The sequence below is a fragment of the Diadema setosum genome, chromosome 2 (genome assembly GCF_964275005.1).
Source record: "Diadema setosum chromosome 2, eeDiaSeto1, whole genome shotgun sequence".
NCBI lineage: Eukaryota > Metazoa > Echinodermata > Echinoidea > Diadematoida > Diadematidae > Diadema > Diadema setosum.
This window is the reverse complement of record NC_092686.1, coordinates 35469008-35489183: the sequence shown is the minus strand read 5'-3', so window position 1 is coordinate 35489183 and position 20176 is coordinate 35469008. Positions and strand designations below refer to the sequence as shown.

The 20176-nt window shown below is 37.3% G+C and overlaps 1 protein-coding gene across 1 annotated transcript in view; it reads right to left on the bottom strand.

The window, feature by feature from the left end:
- Positions 1-20176, bottom strand: part of LOC140242161 (galactosylceramide sulfotransferase-like) — a 33154-nt gene that overhangs the window by 12906 nt on the left and 72 nt on the right. The gene's annotated exons all lie outside the window — the stretch shown is intronic.

Here is a 20176-nt window from a genome sequence, read left to right as displayed (position 1 = left end):
CGACCATTCCCGCTTTAAAACCGTTCTCGTTACGTTCTCAACCGTCGCAAAAAAGAAGAAGAAGAAGAAGAAGAAGAAGAAGAAGAAGGTTTATTTCAATATTGCTCTCAGTACAGCAGTAAGGTTCCGCTTTAATTACGATGTTTACGCTTCAGCTACGCTGTTCCTACGCTTTAATTCCCAGACTTTATATGCACGTCTTCCGCTCTTGCCTCTATATATATACTGTAAAAGGGACGCTGGAAAATTCGCAGTCAAAATGTCTGCCATAAAAAGATCAAAGAGATCGAGAGGCAAAACTTTTAAAGAGGAGGACGTTCTAGGACCCTGTGCGTAGAGGCAGAATGAAGAAGAAGAGAATGAAGAGAAAGAAGAGAAGGCAGCTTTGAAGCAGCTACCCACGAAGGCGAAGAAAGATAGACTGCTCCTAATGCTAACAGAGGAGGGAGAAGAAGACATAGCAATCTTTAAATATAAATGAAATCATTTTCAACGGGAAGAAGACGGACTAAAAGCAAGGACATCAAGAAAAAGCCTTGGAAAAATCAGCACGTCTTTGGTTTATAATGAATTGCCTCATAAGAACCGTGAGTTAATTATACCCCGTTCCCACTGCCGATCAGATCAACTCGATCAAGCGAGATCAATCCCGATCACCTATTTTTACCAGACCAATCCCGACCAAATGCTCGATCGTCCTTCAACACGATCCCTTGCCGACCGCTATTCGATCTTTTACGATCCACATCCGACCATTCTCGACATCTCCAGAATCTCTCCTCGACAACCACACAGATCTCTACTCGAACATCCCGATCTACACACAATCAATACACGATCGCTACACGGTCAGTACTCGATTTCTACTAGACTTCTTAGACCAGCTCGACATGACTCGATCTGTGTAAGATCTTGCATCGAACGGGTCGGCAGGTTCGTACAGTGATCGAGTGAAAGAAGAATTGGTTACAGTATTCGTTTGGTTATAGAGACAACTCAGTATTTATGCTTGAATACGGCGTGGCCCAAAAGAGTGCTATAAAACTGACTTAATTGCAAAAGCATGAATGAACGAAAGATTATCTTTAGTATAGGTTTTACCGGCCAATTTCGCACTTTTGTCAGTCCATTTGATATAAGGTTCATTCAATTTAGCGAAAATCCTCATCACTGCACATTCTTTCATTCAAAATTGCAAGTTGTTCGTTCAATTTAGCATTCCGATCAATGAGATTTGCACACAACGTGTGCCTTTCGAATTCGTAAAACGGGCATTCAAATTGGCACGTGCTCTTCAGTCATTCAAATTCGCCAGCACTGGCGAAAGGGGTATTTCAGTCATTCAATTTCGCGTATGGGCAGTCAAATTCCTATATATATAACATGTTCACTGAAATTAACGTCATGTTATTTCTTTGTTGAAAAGGTGATAACATTTAAACGCGTATTTCTATGTGACTTATTGTTTCATCCACGCACTGTAAAGCAGTAAAAGTATCGTATTTTTGACCATATCGTCGGTGAAAACATGAACCGACGTTTCCGACCGGCAAGTGCGCAAATGTGAATCGGAGAAAAACGCGTTTGAAAATATGGACTTTTTCAACGGATGAAATCACGTAGTTATCGACTGTTAATCTAGACAAACGTTACACCACAAGAACGCCCAAGACCTGTTCTTTCTAACCATTGTAAATTTATAACATGATTATCTGCATGCAGTGAGTATTGACGTGGGGAAAATCAGGTTGAAATTTCGGACAGTGATTTTCTGCCCGTTACAGCGCGCGAGGAGGTTTGCGTCGGTTCATGCAATCAAGTCTATTGCGCGTCTGGTTGTAAACAGACGTATACGCTTAGATACGTCGCTTCATCCGCGCACAGTAGGTGAACGCGTAGCGCAAGCACCGTCTCATATGGGTATGCTTACACAGGCGCTCAATATGGGTCAACGAACTTTTCTGCAGACTCGAATGCACACGTTTGTTGGGTTTTTGCGTATTACAATATTTACTGTTTTCTAACTGAAAAATTCAGCATGTTTGTGATTTGAATGTACGGTGAATATACCTATGACTTTTCATATCTTATAACAGTCCACTTAGTGCCAAACAAATTACACTAAGAATTTGACAGATTGCTCTGGCAAGCGAATGTAAATGAGCGACATCGCTAAGTGAAGCAAACGATTACTTTTACTTTATGCAATATTGATCTTTATTTTTCAAGTGCTCATGTGAGGTGACTTGTACCAGTGTGTACTGGAATTTTGTCTACATTGTAAAGAAAATTATGCATCTCTTATTTCTTGCTGCTATCAACCTTGTAAAATAGTGCCAAATTACGCCAATTTCGGGATTTTACATGGCCGGTGCCAAATTACGCCAATTTCGGGATTTTACATGGCCGGTGCCAAGCTCCCCCCCCCCCCCCCAAAAAAAAAAAAAAAATATATATATATATATATATATAATAATAATAATCATAATAAAATCAAAAAGGGGACACTTTATTCTTTTGTTGCCACTTCCGTGTTACATCAACTAACATGCAAAAAAACAATAATAATAGTAATAATCAAAAGGCCTTCAGCGGGGAAAATAAGGACCTATCACGCTCATACTTTTGGGTTCATCTTTCTTCTAGTTCGACTACCGTGGTAAAAAAAGAAAAAGAAAAAAAAAAGTAGGGGCATAGTTGTGACACCCTAGGTATTCCTATGCATCGTCCAAATGAAATAATAATAATAATGATAAAGTGGGGTGGCATTTTTTTTTTCTTAAACAACAATTAAATTAAATAAAAAAAAACACGTATAATGCAGGCTTTCAAGCAGGATAACGTAAAAAAGTAGGAATAAAGTAGGAACAAAATCTTTCAAAAAGTAGGAAAAAGTAGGACATGAGAGGAAAAAAGTAGGGCATTAAAGAAAAAAAAGTAGGAATAAATGAGGACATGTGCAGGCTTTTTGGAGTAGTTTTCGTCAATACTCACCTGAACTCTTGATGTTACATGTAAATCTTAATTTGTACTCACAAGCCTGCTGCCTCAGCCTCACTATTGCTCCTGGGAGAGCCTGAAAAATACAACAAAGGCAGACGTTCGTTAGAACAATGTCAGGTAACAAGCACAAATGCATGTTCAACCGTACAGTCAGTATGAATCTTGATCACTTATTACAATACTTTATACATAGAAAAGACATAATTTTGTGATTGACATGAACACCCTACCATATATGTGATCCTGCATCGCAACACCAACAAAAAGTTGCCAAACATGGATTTTTAATTAAGAGCAGATTCTGAAAGAACAAACTTAAATATGAAAATGATGTATATCTCGATTCAAATGGACTCTCCTAACCGATCCTAATATTGGAATGAAAGCACACACTCCGGAAAATGTGAACTGAGAAAAGGGGCTCCTGAAGTATAGCATTTATTCAAGCGCTCAATCTTTATCAAGCCGTGCTAGCTGTGCAATGAATGGAACAAATAACAGAATGTTAACCACTGGAGCTACAACAATGAAGAGATTATCAGATTAAGCTGTGCATGCTTTATTAACACATTCTGTAGGTGATCAATGCCAACTTTCAAAGCAGAAGCATCGTCCTTTCTAAAGTTATTGGAGTTGAAAGTTAAAAGTATGGACAGGGTTTTTAAGAAATGAAAAGATGACTATGAGAAACACCTAATCACATTATTCTACCAAAAAGTGCATGTTCCAGAAAAAAAAAAAAACCTGCTAAAAAACACAATTTCCTTTTCGCTTTATGATCCCAAACTTTATTATAATATATAAGAAGACTTGCCCTTTCAGAAAATATGAAAAACTCAAGACTGGCTGGATTGGCCCATATCATCTATTTTCAGTCCTAATACAAAATCAGTGCATGCGACTTTTTGTTGGTTTTGTGATGGACGGTCACATATCATCCCACAAAATATGACATAAACATTCCATGATGTGTAAGTTATACATTTATGCCAAAGGTATGTTACACTTCCATAATTAAAAGATGGCATCTTTTATCTACATTCATTTGAATGTTTTGAAGTTGTGAAGATATGTGTTTCATTCCAAAATGTAAAAAAGATTGGAAATAAGGATATTTGACAAAAGCAATTTTAAAAAAGATGACACTTTTATCTACATTCATTTGAAGTTGTGGAGATATGTTTCCTTTAAAAGTGTGGATATAATGGATATAAGGATATAAGGATGTTTGACAAAGCTATTAAGTGATGCTCACAACAACTTAGTATGCTTTCAAGTTCCAGCTGAATGACCATGAGATAAGAAATATACTTACTTTCCAAGAGACTTTCAATTTCAAATACATGTAAGCACTTAACATGTGTTCAAACATTTCAAAATAACAGGATAATGTAAACTACTTATATGTAGCACTCAGTATTAGTCTCTGAGAGCATGGAGCTACTAACAGTAGCTCCATGCTGAGAGCATGTGTTATCATATTACATTTCTAGCAAGACATGCATGAAGAATGGGTTGTCTCATGACAGTGAGGCCTTATGAAGTGAAATTATATCTTTCCAAGAGACTTTCAATTTCAAATACATGTAAGCACTTAACATGTATTCAAACATTTCAAAATAACAGGATAATCTAAACTACTTATATGTAGCACTCAGTATTAGTCTCTGAGAGCATGTGTTATCATATTACATTTCTAGCAAGACATGCATGTAGAATGGGTTGTCTCATGACAGTGAGGCCTTACGAAGTGAAAGATCTACCAATGCATTGACATCTTTATTTTGCAAATCCTGGCCCACTACAAATCTACACACTCAGATACTGTGAGTTTATGGCACAGTGTCCACAACTGAATTTCAAGTGATATAGATTATCTTCATAATCATATGATATAGATGGAAACACAAGCAAGCTCAATTTAAAACACTTAAACCAATAGAACACAAAATATCCAAAGAGAGAGAGAGAAAAAAAGTAAATACTTTACATTTCAGCATCAGGGAAATGTAGTATTCTTGCATGTACGTTGTAGAGTAACATAACACTGCAATATAACCAAATGACTCCACTTTACAAGATGTGAGGAGCATACATGTACTGCTTTTTGTTTCTCACTATCTGTAGTCTTACCGACTTTATAGGGAGCAAAAATGACTCTATTTTTTGATAATTTTCTGTAGATAACAAATAAATATGTTTTCATTTCTTTGGTGTTGATGCTAGATTCCATCAATTCTTGAATCAACTTACATTTGTTAATTTAGAAAGAGGTGTAGAAAATAATCATTCTGTACTTTCCAATGACTTACTACTGTTTGCAATATTTGCCACATTTACTGGAGATAGTTAATAGTTCTTTACATTCAACTGTTTTTTCAGCTCATCATGACCCTTTTTGTTGAATACACATACAGCTATTTGACCTTTTCAAGAAGATTCTCCATTTTGCAATTATTCCAGGCACTTTTAAGTTCATTCAATATTCTTGAAATCAAACTTCTTCATATATTTTGAGAATATTACATCCTTCCGCCTTTGAAATTTTGCATGGTTGAGATTCTGCTTTTCATTCTCCAGGTATTTTGCTGGCTCAGTATTTCAGCATGTTAATCTTATAAACTACTCTTTGCAAGATCTGGAGGATAAATAAACAGTGACTGTCATTATCATTTTAGTCCTTGCTAGCTTCTCTGATTTCTCTGGTTGTTTGAGAGCAAATACACTCTAGAAAATCTGTATATTTACCATGCAGTTCCCATTCCCCCCCCCCCTTAAATACAGTGTATTTGTGCCCTTTCAATTTTGATACTCTCCACTGTTCTGTTGGTTTTCACCTTCAACTTACAGTTTTGTATGTTGACACAATTGGCATACACATCCATCCATTCACTTTTTTCTTCTTTAAAAAGTTTCCCTGTCTCACATTTTACCAAGACTCTTTCAGACGGTTCAATATTTTGGATATGTCACTTCAAGTGACTCATCACACTTTGACTACTTTCATTACGAGATTTCTGTTCTACCATTTTCTCACATCTTGTTCAAACTAGCTGGGTAATAAAAAGATGTTCAGCGTTAACTAAAATTTGCAAGATCTGTGGAATAAAAAGACATCATGGCTTCTACTTTTTCTGCAAGTTGTTTCCTCCAAACTTAACAAACTGTTCTTGGCGGTTCAACTTAAAACATCCACACACTTGCTCTTATTTGTGGAATATGCATTCATTATCTTTCCTAAATGCTCTAGATGGTTTTTCTCTCTACATATTCCTGATAGTTTGTAAGTGTCGTCAGGAAGTGAACTTCAAAGTCTCATGGTTTAAACTTCAATCAATCTTTAAACGTTACTGAATTATTATTTTTGTGTTCGTTTTCTGTGAAGTTCCTCCATTTCCTACTTTCTTTTAAGTTCTTCGAGGTAATGTATATGTCTTACCTATGATGCAATTCAACCTCTTAAACAATACTTGCAAGATGTATACACGCCATCAACTTTTAAGATTGTCCATAAAGAGGTTTCTGCTCTATTAGTCTTTATCTTTCACGATGGCTAAAGTAATTACTGTTGTTCTCACTCCTTGTTAACAATTTGTGGGATCTGTTAATTAAACATTTCTTTTTTGTTCATCTGATTTTTCAGCAACTAACTTTCCTCAGCTGTTTACCTTCAGATGAATTAAGGTTTTTAGTAGTCATATCTACCCTCTGCCCATGATACAAATAGATATCACAAGTCATATGTCTCATGTTAAAGGTCCAGTTTACCTTTGGGAGCAGTGCTTTTGATTTAGCCTCAGTAATATGCAAGTTTCATACAAATGGGTCCCTACCAATCCATGCTTTCTTGGGAATAACTCATCCTCACATCAACCAGATCTAGTTTCTGTGGTGAAACACGTACTTTTATATTAAGTTTTTCATATTGCAATCTCTGTTAATTATTATCAAAACATATATTATTGAAGGATTTCAGGCAAAGGGGATCTGAAGGTGTCATTTCTTGTTTTGACATGACCTTTACGATTTACGTGGTAAACCATATTTTAGCAAAGGAAATTTCTGGTTTCTGAGGATTTGCATTCCAGCACATGCATTAGACATGATATGCTTGAACTCTACATCCATTAAAACTGGCTGTAGGCAGCATTTTTCCCTCAGTTGTATTCTTTGGAAGTCACATGTCAAATTCTACTTTTAAGTACATGGCAAGCTTACCTGGTAATTTTGAGCGATGATGAGAGCTTGTTGAGCGCTGCTCCAAGTCCTAGGCTGCAATATAAGTGGGATCAATCACATCTGCACAGGAGCAAAAACTGAGGCTGGCAGCAGTCTTGTGGTTGATTGGTTTGTGTTATCCCTCTTTCATGCTGAAGAGGCTCTCCCCACCAGTAAGAATCTGCAACTAGAGTCTACTCATCATTTCTGAATATAAACTATTCAAGTACCGGGTAGCCTTGCACATTTTTTTTTTTTTTTTTTGGGGGGGATTTTTCACCAAAAAAGTAGGAAAATGTAGGAAAAAGTAGGATTTTGAGCAAAAAAATAGGAAAAGTAGGGACAGCAGTAAAAAAGTAGGAAAAAGTAGGAAAAGTAGGGCCACTTGAAAGCCTGTATAATGCTTACAAGTTATGGTGAGCATTCAGTTGCCACACCATTTACTTCATTTTTTTTTTTTAACTGATCTCTTGTACGTTATAACTGCTAACAGTATGGAAAATTGATAGAGACAACACAAAAGCAAACTCAATTTTTTTTTTTTACATTCAAAATCAATTCACATCAAACACTTATAGTGGTCAAGATATGTATTACTTGATCTCATCTTTAAACAAGATGATGCCTCTGACAAATCAAGATTTACTACCAGTTTGCAATACTGAAACTGTCTTATTGTTTATCTAGCAATCTGGATATTAGTGAATCGAAATGAGAATAAAATCTCCACATGACAATATGTGCGCTCATTCATCACACACATCTTCACACATGAAACACTGTACAATTCTTTTCTTGTTATGAACACCTTTATTAACAGTAGCCGGTAGATACTAATACATAGTTGTATACATAGTACAAATTGTGCGTCAACAATATTACTCGGGACTTACTATCATCAGAACATACAATACAGAAACATGACAGACCTTCAATTGAATATAAAATATAAGTTGGTAGATGAAGTATAAACAGAATTTTGTTAGAGGACACTACTATGAGCTTACTGCACAAATACATGACAAACTAATTTGTACAAACAAGAGTGATGATATAACGTGATTATGTTCGTAATCTAAAAACATTACCATTAACATGAGATAGCAATAGTGTGAGCAGCATGTATCTATTGTTACATTAGCTAAAACGAATACAGTAGCAAAGAGTATGACAAGCAAAGTAGAAAAAATGGAGAAAATCACAACTGCATTTAAAATAAGGAAAATGTGCAATAAGTCTGTCAAGCAGTAGAAATCCAGCAAATGCAGCATCATTGCATTGCAAAATCAAGTCTTAGCCACAGTACAACAGCATGTCACAACAAAAGCATGCAGTATAGTCAAATAGAAGTGTCCATTTTAGCATGTGGTATCATGGCATATTTTGACTAAAAAAAATAAAAAGGCAAATGTCAAGCAACATCTCACCTGCATACGGCAGTTTGTGAGTTGAGTACATTTCAACATAAGTTTATGGACCTTTGACCTTTAATGAGTTGACCACGGACGACGATGAAAACAACGACTGAAAAGTAACACCTATGTCTTCCTTCTGCTACGCAGGCAAGACAAAAACAACAAAAACAACAACAACAACAACCACTTCTGATAATTAGTGCATTCATGTCCAGGGAGCAAAAACACACTACCTTCCCTTCCAGAATGAATTTGATAACACACAAATCTTTTAAGAGAACATAATGCACTCAACTGAAATCCACCAGTGGAATGTATTCCTTGATAGCCACAGAGTCACAAGAAATGAATTACTAAAGCTTTTAATTCCTACATGGATTTCTTAGAAATTTTTAAAGTACTGAGCTGCAATGCCTTTTATGTGTGTTCTTAGCCTTACTAGTATTTGGTTGTGTGCATGTGGGGAATAGGGAAATTTCACACACACACAAAAATGAATAAAAAAAAAACATGACGAGCCACAAGAAGTTTAACAAGGCAAGGGTAGGGAAAGGAAAGGAAAGCAAGAATGTTGGGTTATATTGTATCTTAGCAACATTGACATTTGTACAATAGCACAGCCGTCAACATGAACCAATCAAAACTACACTGTACCAAATTCTAGGTAGAAATCCACTTGTACACTTTCAATTACAATGTACATTTCCTATTTAAAACAACATTATCATATCTAGAGTAAAGGAGAACCAGAATTATATTTCCAGGCTCAACACTACAAATTAAAGAAAATTCTGGAAAGCTGGCAGCTATGCAGCAAATGAGAAATTAAAAGCATGGATGAGATTTGGGGAAAAAAGTCAGGTGTGTTATGCTGAAATGGTAAATTGACAGGCATGGAATAGATGAAGATGAGAATGATTAAAGAGAACTCAAGGGCTGGTTTGATATTCTCAACTTATTTCTTGGTTTCTGAGATTTATGGAAGATAAACAAAATGCTTATGCTGTGAGGGAAATACAAAATACAAAAATTTGAATGAAGAATAAGGCTAATAAAAAATATCACTGCATTGATCATAAGAATATTGACATGGATTCATGATGAGTGCATTCTTGTGAATCTGCAAATTAAGCCCTGCTGTTCACATCTGCTACACATCATATCTTGACAATGTCATATTTGTCCATTCTCACTACCATTGCAATTGACCTATAATATGAAAAAAAAAAAGTGAATGCAGGAACATATGACACCTGACAATGTGGTGTCCTTGGGTAGAGTGGTACCCTTGCAGTTCCTTTGGAGGGACAATTACAGCCACTTTTTTAACATTGGGAGCAGTGATCAAAAAGAAATGCTTATTATCGCACATGTATGGTTCATTTGTGTCACGAAACACCTTGGCGTACAAAAATTTTGCAACAAAACCACAAACATAAGGAGATAGTACTAATTTTCTCATTAAACTGCACAGTGACGGTTTATTCTAGAAACAGTTTTTATTCAACTATTGTTAACAGTTTGTTTATCTTACAATACCCTGTACTTAACACTGATTGAATAGAGATTAATATTTTCATGTTGGTGATTTTTTTCTCCCTGACTCATAGTTAGAAACTACTTTGAAGCACGACAACAGTTTGTTTTATTCATCTGCAAATGTTAGCAAGGTGTTTTAAGTGTTGCTGTAAGTACCATTGAAGAGGTGCTCTGCACTTGAAAAAAACAGTACCTGGGTGGATACCAAGTGGTACTGTTCCTGCCATTGAAGGGGTGCTCTGCCCTTGCAGACCAGTGCCGTGGTGGGGACCAAGTGGTGCTATAGCTGCCATTGAAGGGTTCTCTCCACATGAAGACCAGTACCTTGAGTGGGACAATTAAACTCACTTTTTAACATTGGGCACAATGATTAAAAATATGCTAAAATCATCACATTTGATGCACTTGTATGCTTCAGTTGCATTGCAAAACACCCTAGCATTTAAATAGTTTGCAATATTGTTCCAGTGATGGTTTATTCTAGTAACAATTTTGACAAAACTATTGTCCATATTTTGTACATTTTACAATACCCAATACTTAACATGAAATAAATACAGATAAACATTTTAATGTTCATGATTTTCATCCCTAACTCACATTTAAGAATTCTTTTGAAGCACTAAACCATTTTTTTTTTTCCTTATCTGCAGACGTTGGCATACAGTCTGGGTGGATACCTTTTGTGGTACTATTCCTGAAATTGAAGGGGTGCTCTGCCCTTGTAGACCAGTGCCATAGTGGAAATTACATGATGATGCTGTTGCTGTCATTGAAGGGGTGCTCTGCCCTTGAAGACTAGTACCTTGCTTGGGAACAAGTGACATTGTCACTGCCAGTGGAGGGGTGCTGTGCCCTTGAAGAGTACCATGGTAGGGAGCAAGTGGTACTGTTCCTGCCATTGACGGGGTGCTGTGCCCTTGCAGACAAGTATCACGGTGTGGACCAAGTGTTGGTATTGAAGGAGCACTGTGGTCTTGAAAACCAGTGCCATGGCAGTTGCCGATTGGTGCTGTTGTTGCCTCTGACTGGCTGCAGCAGCTCTGCCCCTGGTCTGTTCGGCTTGCACAAGCTGTACAAATAGTATAATCCCATGCAGAAGAGCCTGAATGTTATACGTGTACATGTAATTTATGATGTATGTGGATAACAATATTAAGAAAAAATAAAGGGACTACTACAAAAATTCATTAAAAAAAAATGAAAATAACACATTCCATCAACTTGATACTGACATGTTATGGGTAGCAATTATTCCCCCTGCTTTCTGAAAGCGGTTAGTCCAGTGCTCTTTCATTTTGATAGAAAAGTTGATTTTCGGCTCTAAGGCCCAAATTCACTAAGGTGGCTTAAATTTAGACCATGGTACAAAATAAGCATAAAATGGGTGTACCTTTGACAAGTGCAGATCAACGTGCGATTGTTATTGAGCATCTGCCAGCGTATGCAAGCTGTCACATGCATTTACGCAGAGGGAATTGCATAAACCATGGTCTAAATTTAAACCACCTTCGTGAATTCAGGCCTAAAAGTACAAGTTTTGTAATAATCTATATCGATTTACGTAAGTATACTGACACTAGAACAGCGCAAGATATCTAAAGATAAATACCTAACATCATCATTAAGATAAAACCCATTACTAAACCAAATTCTGATCGTTGATATTTGTTTCCTACATAAATTATTTGACTGTATGAACTACAATGACACTGAAGTTGTAATCCACATATTTCTTATTCAAATGGACCTCTGTAAAATGTAGGATCTTGAATGTAAACAAGTTAAATGACAATACCCTGATTGGGTCCAACCAGACCATCTATCTTTTCATACAGCTTGATAACTCTAGAATCTGAACAATGTCTCTCAATCTTAGCAGTTGTCGTTTTTTGCAATAACCACTCACCATGACTAGAGATACATTTCTTTTACACGCACTGTTCTCTCTCTCTCTCTCTCTCTCTCCCCCTCTCTTGTTAGTATAGTACTGCACACACCAGACATCAGCTTCGCAAAAATCACTCTCCCATAGACTTTGCATGTTTTCAAATGCCTCCATCAGAGTCCATGTTTATTTCCACGTGACTGACAGCTTTTCGTTGTATTGCTTGTTGAGGCAAGGTCCCAAAAGAGCCATTTCAGTTCTAAAATCTGATTAATATGAGTGGATTTTTTCCTTTTTTTGGCTTAGACTTGGAGAAAAAAAAAACCCCAAAAACATAGCCATAACATAGGCGTAGTACAAGTACTAGGCTCCTACCAACCTAGTAGAACTACTGCTACTACAGCTAGCCTAGGCTGGACAGTGTTTTGATATCTAGGGTAGACGCCTATTGATACAAACAGAAAGTACAATTAAAATAAGTTTATGTGTCTTTTGTAGATATCTACATGAACGGAAATTTTCTATCACGCAATTAACAGGGGAGTTTTAGGGAATTCTAAAGCGAAAATAAGTTTTTAGTGAGAGGTGTTCAGATACAGAATCTGTTAGATAAAGGCTACAATGAACACAAAGAATTAAACTCTTGCTGATTGTTCTTACACGGTTACTGATGAATGGGACTACAATAATTGAGACGGCAACTAGGTTACATAAAACTATGAAAATTACAAACTTGGTTATATTTCCACGACATAGGCCTCCAAAAACAAATGTGAATGTGAAATAGGCTGTGATGTACACCTCATAAGTGAATTTTAACAGAAATGTATTCTTCTTTACCTGTTTGTCATCTTGAGCGTCACTTCATCCATTCACTGAGGATTCGATGACAAGCAGAGGACCGGCATTTCTCCCCCGAAGTTATAACGTGCGATCCAAAGACGCTTAACTAATAAGACACGAAAGTGCGCGCTAATCCTGTACAAAACAAATGGACAGCGCGCGGTCTTCAAGCGTATACGCACATCACCTGAGACGCGCTGCCTTGACGCTTGATAAACAACAGCAGCGGCTTCATGGACAGCGCGTCTCATGTCTTTGCCTGAGACGCGCTGTCTTTGAAGATGTTGTTGTTTATCAAGCGTCTTTGATTGTGAGATCATGTTGTTGCCAAATTTTTACCTCCACGAAATAATCCTTATTACATTAAAATCCCCTTCTTCAAAATAATACCCTTAATCGAAAAAAAGCTACGACTATAATTTTTAAATCTTTTTAAGATAATAAAGATATCACTACCTTTGGAAATGAATGATGCTCCTAGGTGTACTGAGTTTGTACTTAGTTCTCTTTTGTATCGTCATGTAGGGTAGCCATTTTGTGTCCATTGTTATCGCGCGCCTTCGTATCTTTATCTCTACTATCTTTGGTGCGATCCTATGCGATGCGTCGGTTCATTCACGCACTTGCAAAATACGCGCTAGTTCATGAACAGACGCATGCGGATGCGTCACTTCATGCAGTCAGTGCCACAACAGCAGTGACAAAACAATGTACGGCGTGTGCGGAGATCATAGCTTTTGGCTCTAATTTGAAGTCCCCAACTTGCTACGATGATAGGTGCAAGTGAGAACAGTGGAATAAGGCAAAAATCTAATTTTCGATAAAATTGAAAAAATTTCTCAGATACGTCGGTTCATCTTTTCACCGACGATATCATATAACTCGAGTTTGCTGTTCTGTAACACCCCTTTTCTTTCATACATGACATTTTAGGCCTACATGTACCAATACTCTAGTTTAACTTCATCTTCTTACAGTCATGACGGAACAAGTTAGATACAGACGTATTTCTCAAGGGGACAGAAAAAGAATTATAGGAATATTCGATGATCATAACCTTGACTTCCTACAACTGGCCGACACACGGAATAAAGCGCTCAACGGCGAGACAAGTGGTGGCCATGCACATGTTGCACTATCTTCGGACTTGAACAGACACTAAGCACATTAAAGAAAAAAAAAAATGTTGCCAAAATCTCTGAAATGAGTACGAAAATATGATGTAATGACGCTTGGAAAACAATAACTATGTTAAGAAAATAAAGAAAGAAGCAAACCATAAGCTTGCGTGCTAAATTGACTGCAAAAGATGTTAAATTGATTGCCAAAAAATGAATTGGAATGAACGAGAGCAGCATGTCCGTGATCACGTGACTATATCATTCTAAACTGAATGAGCGAATAACCAAATGGTGCTTGTTTTACGAATTTCAATTGAAAAAGTGTTAATTAGAATGAGGCTAAAGGTAATTTGAATGCTCCAAAATTAATTTGAATGAAGAGATCATAAAGTTGAACTACCGGACATGTCATCTATGGTATATTTTGCTAAATTGTATGCAGCAATTAGGAATTGGACTGACAAAAGTGCGAAATTGGCCGGGAAAACCTATATAGTTGATAGAAGAACACTTCCTATTTTGAAACCACAATCATCAATTCTCGTGCAGGCGTTTCGATTCTATTCATTTTTCCTGTAAAAAAAAGATGACAAAGACTGATCACTACTGTTTGTGAGCCCAAAAAGGTACAAAAAATGCATTCAGTTGTATTCATTCATTTTATCCGTTTTCAGTAGCTATTTTTGACGCATTCGTTATCAGTTTTTACGGCTTCACTATCGCTCAGTCAAGTAGGATATCAGTGCCCAAAGTTACAGATTTTGTAAATCACAAATTTTCATGGAGATCAAAGTGCCTGCACAAAGATTGATTATCATTGTGTCAAATAAAATTTGAGGTGTTCTTTCTATTGAATAATGTAACGATTTCATTCAGTCGCACATATATTTTTAAATAAGAGACAGTTTTGTAGCACTCTGTCTGCCGGGACACCATGTATAATATAATAGGTTCGTTCATATGCATTCGATATTTGCAGTGGATGTGAAGAATAGCAAATCTAAGTTTGATGTCTCATAAAAAATTTAAAAAAAAAGATAAAAAATGTTACACCGCCACGCTTCGTAAGTGCATTACTATAGGTGGGCTGAAATTAATTTGGTTTAAAATGAAACATAGGCCTATATGCCCATAAATGCACCATTATATAGAGTTGAAAAAAATGACTATTCTACAACCCTAATGAGTCATGTTATCTTTGTCATTATTGTTCTCATTACTAAAGAATGAAAAAGTGAATGAAAAATATGTATGTAGTCATTGATAAAGTATAGGCCCAAGAGTGTGTAAAAGAAAATATATGTATCATTAATTTCTAAATTCATGAAGTGTGCTGAGTATGTGGAACAGAGTACATTATTATGAAAATAAAACAATATAACATTTTACACTAGCAAGATGAAAATCTTGGTTGTTTATTTCTTTGTCAACTCAGCCAATCGATATCAAGGTGGACTTCAAGCAATGTACATACAACTCTCAATAAAAAAAAACCTTATTAAGCGAAGCAAAAGTGTAACATCTCCGTAAATAAAAGTAAAGTAAGTCACTGAGCATTTATGAATCTATGTTACAACTACTGTTCTAACACGTCAGCGTAAGAAATAGATTTTATATCAACGTAACCAACTTCAACTTTGAAACAGACAAGCTAGCAAAAGAATTCAAGAAACATTTCTCAGTTTATAAGTAAAGTAGATAATCTAGAAAATTTCCTTTCACGTTACAGTCATATTGCCAGAAAACCGAATTTTTCTCAGTTTCAATTGTGTTTCCTTTCTTTCTTCTGGTATATTTGTCTGGAGAGTCTAATTCTGAGATGTCTGCTGTCTAGGGTCTGTTGTCTTTTCTCTCTTCATGGCCCTTTTCTTTTCTTCAGTGGGCCAGGAATGGCTGAAGATACTGACGACATTTAACTTTTTAACGTGACCAATGACTGCATATATCTTTTCTTAATACCTGAACAATAAATGAGTGCTAAGAAAGTACGTCTGCACCTGCTGCAACCACTGTCAAAAAGTGCTCGGTATTTGATCGAGTGCCGGTCGAAGCATGATCGAGTTTAGTCGAGTATCAATCGATAGCAGTCCTGTATCGGTCGTGTAGCGGTCGAGTTATTCATGAAACTGATGAATCCTGGATCGAGATGATCTGAAATCAATCGTGTAGCATTCGAGTATAACTCGAGATGATCGGGAACTGAGCTCGGGGAAAAATCCGTCCCGACCACACTGGATTTCTATACGACCGATTCCCGATCAGCACGATCTCTTCTCGATCACTACCCGAGCTGTTGGTGTTCGGGCTTCCTACTCGAATATTTTGGACATGTCCAAAATTACCGTGAAGGAAGCAGGAGCGATGCCGATCAAGGTAGATCGACCCCGAATACTAATGCCGAGCGAGCCCGACCAGGCTAAAAAAGCTTGATCGGGATTGATCGAGTTGATCTGATCGGCAGTGGGAACGTACCATTTTTAAGGGATTGTGATGTCTCGTTCCTGCGATCATTGTATAACAAGCGTATCAAGCACGTGTTGGTCGTAAATACAGCGTTCTAACATCGTGCTGTGTCCAGATCGGCTCATGTTTTACCCGATCCTTCCCGATCTGAGAAAATTGTCAAATCGTGGCGAGAACGGCATAGTGGAGCAGTGGCTATAGATTCAGTCCACTTTTTGATTTACAAATTCCCTGATATTCCTCTAAAAGTGCGGACTTAAGATTCTTGTCCAACAACCCCCCCCCCTCCCCAAACTATAGCCCCACCTCAATAGGCTTATCACACTCTTATGGTACACATTGATGACGCACACGCTGATAAGCAAGATGTCCCAGATGCCGGGATTAGGCTATACGCATACATTTCCCAGAACATTAAAAAAAAAAAAACTGTTTCAAAGAACAATTCAAAAATTTGACGGAAATTTTCAATTATGAAAATGCAGAATCCCTCGTGTGGGAGGGGGATATCCCCCTTCCATTATACCTCCCCCTTCCTGTCGATCGCTTCGGTCCCTCGCGCATAATACTCTAAGTTTTGCCCCCCCCCCCCCCCATCTTGTAAAACGGATCGACGTCCTTGTATAATACTCTCTCTCTGTATATATATAGGTTTTCCGGTCAATTTCATATACTTCTGTCATTCAAATTCATTGATGTGCGCTCAAATTCACACAGCGCACGAAGGCAAACATATTCGGACATTCAAATTCATTTGTTGGAGTTCTGTTTCGTTTTCGTCAAATCAAATTCACGCTAGGGCGTTCAATTTCCAAATGCGAGCATTGCATTTCTTATATACTCGTGCATTCAAATTCATGCGATAGTCATGTGATAGTCCCGACGAGCTTGTTTGGAGTGTTCAATTTCATTTTCAGGCGATCAAGTTCCTACTTCGCACAATCAATTTAACGAGGAAAATGGAGTAGACTTTTTTTCAAGAAAGAAAAAAGGGTATACACAACCAATGAAGGCTTGCATTATATAGTGTAATTATGATTGTTTAGAGGTTCGACATTGTTCTCTGTTCATGTATTCATTGTTTTTCATCTCGATAAATTTTAAATTGTAAGGTCCAATCAGCAGTGCATCCAAACAACACAACGGCAATCTTTACATATTTCTTCACGATACTGCTGCATGCTGACAACGCCCTAACACTAACCACATAGTGACAATGCATTAATTTAAAGACAACAATACTGACGGACAATGATCTCACAACATAATCCCGCAAAAGTAAACTAATAAGATAGCTGTAAACAACAAACAAAACATATGTAATGTTCATGTTATCAGTTTCAGTGTAGTCGAAATGGGTGGTTTTTTGTTTGTTTGTTTGTTTGTTTGTTTTTTTATCCGAAGGTGTAAACCAACCTTCCATATCATGCTCGTCTGTAGGCATATTATACAATCAGTAGGCGTTTTCACATCAGCCCGGTAAACATCCAAGCTCGAAAAATTTTCCGCGATTGCAAATTAGAGCGCTATTTCATTTCTTATTCACATCAGCCCGAAGAGGGGGTAGCCCGAATAGTTAAAAATTAGCTAATTCGACAGCTAATTCGACAGCTGAGTATGTGCAAACAGCATCAGTAATAGTGATGTGTGTGCCCTCTCAAAAATTCCTCACGCTTTGTGTGCAGTTTGCCTTGGTCGATCGGGTCACACACTCTAGGAATGATGGAATTAATCGCGCAAATTTCTCGAGTCGTTTTCACATATCCAATAGCGCGCTACTATCCCGCTATTTCAGAAATTTCCCGAGTTGGAGTCGAGAAATTTTCTCGATCAGAGCGATACAATTAGCGCGCAAATTTGTGTTCACATTGTCAAATAGCGCGCTATCTCGCTATCGGGAAAATTTTCCAAGTCAGAAGATAGCGCGCTATCTCGAAACATCGGGCTGATGTGTAAACGCCTAGGCCCGAATTCACGAAGGTGGTACAATAATGAAACCATGGTTTAAACCATGGACAAAAACCATGGAGCGCCAAGTGTCGCATGGAATATTTCGTTACGAAATCAGTCATTTCGTCGATGTAATGACCGTTTCGTTTACGAAATTGTCATTTCGTGGACGAAATGTTCATTTAGTAACAAAATGATGTCATTTCGTTACAAAATAATCATTTCATCGACGAAATTACCAATTTCGTAACAAAATATTCCATGCCACACTTGGCGCTCCATGGTTTTTGTCCATGGTTTAAACCATGATTTCATTTGTACCACCTTCGTGAATTCGGGCCCTAGTGTCTAATGTTTGTTCGTTTGTTTGTTTCATTTTTCATCTAAGAGGATGGCTGGATAGCCCATGTATATTCAACTGCAATAGCTGGTCTTCCATGGGGTACAGTTGGATGTAAGGTGGGTTCGCTTCATCAGGTTAAACACACTGCTCTTTGCGATGAATAATGAAGAGATATCTTACATGCATGAGTTCTGACTCTCTCACACAATCATGGGACCTCCATTGTATGTCCTATCCGAATGACGTGTGCTTGCATATTACTTTTCGTGAAGCCCGAGTTCAAAATTCTTAATGAACAGGTAGACCTCTATACTGTAAAATAAATAACCTTCATCATTAGAGCCCAATATATCCAAAGCTAAATGAAAAAGGCACACATACACGGCCCCAAACTAACTAAATTCAGGACTTCTTTTAAATTAAATACACTTATTCGAAACCTGGTTCCAGGTTGCCTATTCATAAATTTGAATGACCGACAAGATTCTGTTGCCAGCTTGACATGAATTTGAATGCTCGTTGCTGAAATGTGTGCTCCTCTCTTCAGTTTGAATGTTCCGATAGTGAATTTGAATGTCCCGACAGTGAATTTGAATGCTCCGATAGTTATTTTGAATGCTCCGATGGTGAATTTGAATGATCCGATAGTGAATTCGAATGGCCGGATTTTGAATTTGATTGCTGATTCAGTGCTGCGAGCGCGGAATGCGTGAAATATTGAATGCTCGGAATAGGAACTTGAATGACAAAAGAAAGTATGAAATTGACCGCGAAAACCCATATTATTATACGCATGTTAGTCAGATCAGTGGATTGTACTTGATGACACCAAAATGTAGACCTCTCCTCTTAGTGAGATGATTATCATGTTGTGTAGAAAAATCATTATAATAATCTTATTATACTATGTATAAACACGTTTTTAATCATGCAGTGAAAATTAATGATCACACTCAATGCAAGGAAAAACATTCATACGGAATCATCCGAGAGATCGGGGCTCTGTGCCCGCTGGAATATTCTAATATCAGCTGGGGCTATGTGGCTCCATGCTATACTGTAATATAGTTTTCTTCATGCTTGTCGGTCCAGCAAGGAGGTGGAAAGAGACTCTCCGGTTCCTATCGATTATGATTTCAGGGACCATGTCTCCCATGCAGGACCTAATAAGCAATGGCCACCAGTCTGTTTTATTCCAATATGACTCATTTGTATCAAATCTGCTATATCCAGCTCACCTAAACGTAATAAAATGCCGTTTTGATGAATGCAATGGATGTTGGTCAACGGTGCCTAATTCTGAACGTCGTTGAAGTTGTTAAAAAGAAAAAAAAATAACAGTAACAAATAATCTAGCGATATACGCAACGGCAATATGCTCAAAGTATAGCTA